The 8,044-nt window shown below is 34.2% G+C and overlaps 1 long non-coding RNA gene across 1 annotated transcript; it reads right to left on the minus strand.

Moving 5' to 3' along the window:
* Nucleotides 1-1,703: 1,703 nt before the first annotated feature.
* On the minus strand, nucleotides 1,704-6,455 carry LOC114395634. The gene is made up of 3 exons (XR_003663076.1): nucleotides 6,204-6,455; nucleotides 2,869-2,873; nucleotides 1,704-1,741 (listed from the first exon to the last, which is right to left on the minus strand). It is a non-coding gene; the product is annotated as an uncharacterized LOC114395634 (long non-coding RNA).
* Nucleotides 6,456-8,044: the final 1,589 nt, after the last annotated feature.

Below are 8,044 nucleotides of genomic sequence, written 5' to 3' on the forward strand. Positions count from 1 at the left end.
CCTCTACTTGTGCCACAAAGGATGTACCCTCCAATGTGTTAAGACAAAGATCTCAGGCTGTTACACCTTTGATACTTTGTGAATGGGGATACAAAAGAATTCTCATGCGGTTAAACCTTTGAACGCTTTTGTATTAGGGAATGGGAAGAATCAAAAGAATTCTCAGACTGTGTCATTTTGAATTCTTTGACAAGGGAGAAGGGAGACACAAAAGAATTCAGGCGGTTAGTCCTTCCTTCTTTTGGAAAAGGGAGAAGAGAGACACAAAAAGAATTTAGGCGATTAGTCCTTGGTGAATTCTTTTTGGCAAAGGGAGAAGAGAATGAAAAAGATGAATAGCACAAGTTTTCAAGGTTTAGAAAACCAGAAAACTTTAGAAAGCTTTTGGTACAAAGAAGAAGAAGAAGAAGTTCAAAGAGATTCAAGGCTTGTAAAGGATTGTTTGAATGAATTGGAAAAGTGTTCAAGATTGGAATGATTGATTTCAAAATGCAAAACAAAGCCTTGCTTTTATAGACTCTTCATGTCTGGTCAAGAAAGCCATTCAGAAGAGTTATATCTTTTAGAAAAGCTTAAAAACCATTTGAAAGAGTCAAAACCTTTTTGAAGAGTTACATCTTTAGATTTTTCAAAAACAAACACTGGTAATCGATTACCAAATATGTGTAATCGATTACACAAAGCTTTTGAATGAAACAATGTGACTCTTCACATTTAAATTTGAATTTGAACGTTCAAGGGCAATGGTAATCGATTACCATAACATTGTAATCGATTACAGCCTTTAGAAAATATTTGGAACGTTGTAAATTCAGTTTGAAAACATTTTCAAACTCATTTTGCTACTGGTAATCGATTACAACAATATGGTAATCGATTACTAGAGAGTAAAAACTCTTTGGTAAAGGTTTTGTCAAAAACTCATGTGCTATTCAAAGTTTTGAAAAAACTTTTTAATACTTATCTTGATTGAGTCTTTTCTTCATTCTTGAATCTTGAGTCTTGAATCTTGATCTTGATTCTTGAGATCTTGAATCTTGAATCTTGATTCTTGTTTGCAGGCTTTCTTCTTGAATCTTGAATTCTTCTTGATTCTTGAACTCTTGACTTGTTCTTGATTCTCTTGAGATGTTCTTTGATTCACTTGAGCTTTTTGTTCATCATCTTTTGTTGTCATCATTGTTATCATCAAAACATCTTTGAATCATTGTTGATTCATCATGAAGCTTTGCTTCCACATCAAGCCCTCACAAATTTGTCAAAGTATCCAAGTGTATTGGGTCTCACCAATAAAACACTTTCCCATACCCCAGCCGAATTTTACCTGGACAAATTAGTACATGGAGTCTAAGTTGGTACTTGAACCAACACTCAACGAGCCATAGTGTCACCTCAAAATTAAATTTCACTCATCGAGCCATAGTGTTTTTCTTCTCTCAAGCTTTATAAGCCCACCCATCCCTCCCACAAAGGCTCAAACTTGCTCTCTATCAAGACAATATTTTCTTCTCTCAAGTCTCAACCATCCTTTTGATCAACACCCACAATGGAAAACGGCAAAGGCTTATACGTTATTCTGTTTACTTTGCTGTTAGGTTCAGTTCAAATTAAGTATACAGAGGCAGTGACCAATCCCTTCCTATCAACTCCAACCATGTCCATTTTCGTCGCTTCTATCACTTGTCATGGCCTGACATCCATGACAGACACGAACTTGCAAGGTCCAGTCATAATATTCCACCTGTCATGAATGGTTAAGATGTGATTGTTGGAACTGTCTAACAAACTATAGTAGATAAGGTTTTTATGCTATTTTTTTGAAAAAATTAAAGTCATGTCGACTGATAGGATAAAACAATTTTTATCCTATTCTCTAGGCATGATCTGTTAGTGTTGTTATCTTTTTGTTAGTGATGTTATCTTTCTGTTAGCAGTTACTTTCTTTTCTATGTTTTTAAATATGTTGCTTCATATCGAAATGAAACAAGCCTTTGCAGTCTCAATTTCTTTCTTTACGCTCCCTTTCATTCTTTAATATTTCTGCCTATTGTTATTAACAAAAAATAACAAATTGGTATCTAGAGCTCTTATCTTTAAGGGATCTGTGAGTTGAGAGAAATCGTAATGGAGGGAGAAACATCATACACAGCAGGTTCACCACCAATTTTTTATGGTGAGGAGTACGAATTATGGGCTGTAAGGATGACCACTCATCTTGAAGTTTTGGATCTTTGGGAGGCAGTAGAAGAAAACTATGATGTTCCTGAACTACCTTTAAATCCAACGGTGGCTCAGATGAAGAATCACAGAGAGAGGAAGACCAAAAAGGCTAAGGCTAAAAATTGTTTTTTCTCTGCTGTGTCAAAAATTATTTTTACAAGAATTATGAACTTCAAGTCTGCCAAACAGATTTGGGATTATCTTAGATCAGAATATCAAGGCTGTGAAAGAACCAAAGGCATGCAAGTACTCAACTTGGACAGAGAATTCAAGATGCAGAGCATGAAAGAGACTGAAACAATTAAAGGCTACGCTGACCGACTGTTAGGCATAGCAAATAGAGTGAGGCTTCTTAGGAAGGACTTTCCTACTGAAAGAATAGTGCAAAAAATCTTGGTCACTATACCCGAGAAGTATGAATCGAAGATATCAACATTGGAGGAGTCTAAAAACCTGTCAACCATCACCTTGGGAGAACTCATAAATGCTCTACAAGCCTAGGAGCAGAGAAGAATGATGAGACAAGAGGAGGTGGTACAAGGTGCGTTTCATACGAAAGCACAAAACTCAAAAAGGTGGCAAAGACAAGAACAACAACAAATGGAGGAACAAAAACCCAGAAGGCTCCAACAAGCAGCAAGGTGAGACCTTTCCTCCTTGTCCGCATTACAAAAAGACAAATCATCCTGAAAGAAAATGTTGGTGGAGGCCAGATGTCAAGTGCAGAAATTATGGCAATATGGGACATGTAGAGCAAATATGCAAGTCCAAATCAGAGGAAGCAAAGGTGGTTGCGGAGGAACGAGAAGATGAGCAACTCTTTGTCGCAACATGTTTTGCCACAAGCAATAGTTCTAGTGATTCATGGTTAATAGACAGCGGCTACACAAACCATATGATCAATGACCTGAACCTCTTTAAAGAACTTGACAAAACCATTGTTTCCAAAGTAAAAATTGGAAATGGTGATTTCATCTCAGTCAAGGGAAAAAGGGACTGTTTCTATTGAAAGCTTGGCAAGTTTGAAATATATCTGGCAAAGACGCAAAAGGCAAAGACGTATTCAGGGTGAAAATTGGTGTTTGATCAAAGATGCAAAAGGCAAGTTTATATCTGAAGAAAATTGGTGTTTGATCAAAGATGCAAAAGGCAAAGACATATTCAGGGTGAAAATGAGGGCTAAAAGCTATGCTCTAAATCTGATGGAGGAGAAGCAAATAGCTTTTTCAAGCATGACCACCAATGTTGAACTATGGCACAAAAGGCTCAGACACTTCCATCTTGATGGACTTTTATACATGCAAAAACATGCCTTGGTGAAAGGTATATCAATGCTTGAAGACAAGTTAGCCGATTGCGTGGCTTGCCAATATGGTAAGCTAGTCAGAAAACCATTTCCTCAATCAACTTGGAGAGCAACTCAAAAGATGCAATTGGTTCACATAGATGTTGGGGGGACCTCAGAGAGTATCATTTTTAAATGCATTGGTGGAGAATCAAAGTGGTTGCAGGTTGCAAACAATAAGGTCTGACAACGGGAAGGAATACAAAAATGATGTTTTTGATAAATTTTGTGAAGAAGCTAGCATTGAGCACCAACTCACCGTACCTTACACCCCACAACAAAATGGTGTGAGTGAGAGAAAAAATAGAAGTATCATGGAGTTGACAAGGTGTATGCTGCATGAAAAGGAGTTGCCAAAGGAGCTATGGGTGGAGGCTGCAAACACTGCAGTATTTTTGCTGAATAGACTACCTACAAGAGTTCTACACAAAAAAACTCCATTTGAAGGTTGGTTTGGTTACAAACCAGATTTACAAAATCTAAAAATCTTTGGTTGTGTTTGTTTCTCTTATGTTCCACAGGTTAAAAGGGACAAACTTGATAAAAAGGCAGAACCCGGAGTTTTCATTGGATACAACAACACCTCCAAAGCTTACAAAATGTTCCAACCTCAAAATGGGAAAATTCTTGTGAGTAGAGATGTCAAATTTATGGAAGATCAACAATGGAGTTGGGATGAGCCAATAAGGAAGCAGCTGTAAGAAATCCCACAGATCCTTGATGATAATGTAGATGACATTCCTGTCAGAGGTACAAGATCTTTATCTGAGATTTATCAAAAGAGTAATGTAGCTATCCTAGAACCTGCAGAATTTGAAGAAGCTAAAAAGGATGACAAGTGGATAAATGCTATGAAGGAAGAGTTGAAAATGATGGAAAAAATGGCACGTGAGAGCTAGTGGACAGATCTCAACACAAGCAACCTATAGGGGTAAAATGGGTTTATAGTACCAAACTTAATCCAGATGGTTCTATAAATAAATACAAGGCCATGTTGGTGGTGAAAGGCTATGCTCAGGTGTTTGGAGTGAATTTTTTAGAAACCTTTGCTCCAGTTGCACGTCTTGATACAATTAGAATGCTACTTGCCTTTATTGCACATAAAAGGTGGAAAGTTTATCATTTAGATGTAAAATCTGCCTTTCTAAATGGTTACTTGTAGGAGGAGATTTATGTAGAGCAACCTGAGGGGTTTCAAATCAAAGGAGAGGAGCAGAAAGTTTACAAGTTGAAAAAGGCATTATATGGTCTTAAACAGGCTCCTAGGGCCTAGTACAGCAGGATAGATAATCATCTTCAAGATCTTGGATTTGTCAAAAGTACAAGTGAGGCTGCATTATATGTGAAATTGGTAGATGCAAATTTAATCATTATTGCTGTCTATGTTGATGATTTACTTGTGACAAGAAGTGATGAGAAACTCATAAAGGAGTTTAAAGCTGAAATGCTTAAAGCATTTGAAATGACAGATCTTGGCTTGATGAGTTTCTTTTTGGGAATGGAGGTGAAACAAGATCATGATGGAATCCTCATTCACCAAAAGAAGTACGCAAGGGAAATATTCAAGAAGTTTCATATGAAGGACTGCAAAAGCACCACATCTCCAATGCACCAAAAGGAGAAATTTAGCAATGATGATGGAGCTAATAAAGTTGACGAAATGCATTACAGAAGCTTGATTGGTTGCTTAATATATCTTACTGCAACCAGACCTGACATTTTGTTTGCAATAAGTATACTTTCAAGGTTCATGCATTGTGCTAGTGAAGTTCATCTTCAAGCTGCCAAACGAGTTATTAGATATGTTAAAGGCATTTTAGACTATGGTATAATGTACTTTCATTCTCATAAATTTAAGCTCCATGGATATTCTGATAGTGACTGGGCAGGTTGTATTGATGACATGAGAAGCACCTCTGGTTACTGTTTTTCCTTTGGTTCTGGAGTCTTTTCTTGGTGTTCTAAAAAGCAAGAAGTTGTAGCTCAATCAACTACAGAAGTAGAGTATGTAGCTGTTGTTGCTGTAGTGAATCAAGCTCTTTGGATCAGGAAAATTATGACAGATTTGCATATGAAACAAGAAGAAAGCACACAGATTTTTGTGGACAACCAGGTTGCAATCTCAATTGCTAATGATCCGATGTTTCATGGCAAAACTAAGCATTTCAAGATAAAGCTTTTTCTTCTAAGAGAAGTTCAAAGGGAAGGAGAAGTGAAGTTACTGTACAACAAAATAGAGAATCAAAGTGCTAACATTCTGACCAAGGCACTTCCAAAAGCCAGATTTGAATACTTGAGACAAAAGCTTGGAGTTTGCAGTTCCAAAGTCAAGGAGGAGTGTTAAGATGTGATTGTTGGAACTGTCTAACAAACTATAGTAGATAAGATTTTTATGCTATTTTTTTGGAAAAATAAAAGTCATGTTGACTGATAGGATAAAATAGTTTTAATCTTATTCTCTAGGCATGATATGTTAGTGGTGTTATCTTTCTGTTAGTAGTTATTTTCTTTTCTATATTTTTAAATATGTTGCTTCATATCGGAATAAAACAAGGCTTTGCAATCTCAATTTCTTTCTTTATGCTTCCTTTTATTCTTTAATATTTCTGTCTGCGGTTATTAACAAAAAAAAAACAACAGGAATAGTTGGATGTGAGGTACTCATGTGGGTTCTTCTCGCTGATATTTTGTGGTACTGTATGGTCAACATGCTTGCTTCACTCGTAGCTTTCTTATGCTTCTTCAATCACATTCCTAACATCTTTCCTGATCATGAGATGCCAATTATAGAAATGCAGCCGCAGGAAGAAGAGGTGTAGTATTATTTGTAAGAAAAGGCTGCTGTATGTGTGCTTGTGTACGTCATGTTTTGGTTCGTGTGTGACCCATCCAATAATTAAGTTGTGATGTTATTATTAGCTTTGCTCGTGGGTAGTTTTCTTTATATATATGTATTTATATTCTGAAAGTTTGGATGGTTTATACTGAGTTTTAGGTTAAAACCTTGTTATTGAAGTATAATTAATTGGCCTTGTTATTTAAGGCTATTAATTAATAATAAAGTATGTATATACTCCAATTAGTTGAGGTCTGTCATTAATTGGCCTAATAACAAAAGAATGTATAATTATGTTTTTGGTAACAGATGACGATCCATAGTGAAGCATCCTTCTTTAGGATTGAATAGATTTCTGGCTAAAGTTCAGAAAAACAAATCACAAATATAGTAATGGCTGAAACAAGTGATGAATTGATCCAAATTAAAGTGAGTTGAGGAAAAAGTGAAAAGACTCAAACATAATATAAAAATATGGATTCCGGAAGTCTTTGGGGGAAATTCAAATGTCAAATTCCAGGGTTCAAAGTAAAGAAAAGGATATTTTTTGGGGGAAAAATAGCAAAAATATGAAAGGGGAGTCTGCATTGCAATGAGGAAAGTGCATTTAGCAAAGGCCGTGTTTTTAGATGTGTTTAAGAATTTCCACTGCTTTTTTTTTATGAATTTCTAAATTCACAATACAAATTTGCTATTGTTGTTTATTGATTTTAGGATTTATTATCATCAAATTCTAATATAAGTTATCTTATTATATTTAATTGTTTTCCTTGTTTATCATAGAAATGAAATTTATTATCATGATAGATTTTTTCTTAATTAATTATTAATTTTAAAAGTATTTAAGTATCTCTCATATACATTTAACCAGTGCACTAAATTATTAGGTATTTGTGATTAAAATATAATAAATAATTTTTTAGTTACTATGATAATCTTAAAAGTAAACAAATATTACTTCTTGAGAATTTTTTTATTAACTATTTAAGATAATATTAATCAATAAAATTTTTTAATTGAGATAGTTAAATAATCAAATTCACATCATCTACTTATATAAATTAATAAAGGAATTTTTATTAATCTTTATTAAATAAACACTATCAAGCACGCACATACATGTACATATATAATTAAAAGTATAAAAGACTTATTTTTTATTATCATAATTTCTATAATGATAATTAGTTTTAAATTTTAATGATTCTGTTAAATTAACTATTTAATCAAACAATAAATATGAAAATAAAATAGAAGACAATACTTTGTAAAAATTGAAATTCATAATTTCATATGGGTGAGATTGTTTAAAGTTAAAAAAGCAACTTTAAAATAAGTATTTTTTAATTTATATAAATGTTTTTTAAAGAAACAAATATAATTTTCATTTTATAAAAACAAAAAATATTTTTTTAAACATAAACAGTTCAAGCACAGTAAAAAAGACAATAATTACTTATTCTATTAAAATAAAACGTTTACTTCAACAAGTGAGTCTTACTGCCACAAGGAGTGTAAACCGGAATCCTAAAGACATGAAAAGAGGGAAGTATTATTACAACAACCAAACGTGTTCCTAGAGAAAAATAAGACTACATCATCTTTAAGCCAGAAACACGACTCAGCCTATTTATATATCCATG

The sequence above is a fragment of the Glycine soja genome, chromosome 18, assembly GCF_004193775.1.
Source record: "Glycine soja cultivar W05 chromosome 18, ASM419377v2, whole genome shotgun sequence".
NCBI classification, from domain to species: Eukaryota; Viridiplantae; Streptophyta; class Magnoliopsida; order Fabales; family Fabaceae; genus Glycine; species Glycine soja.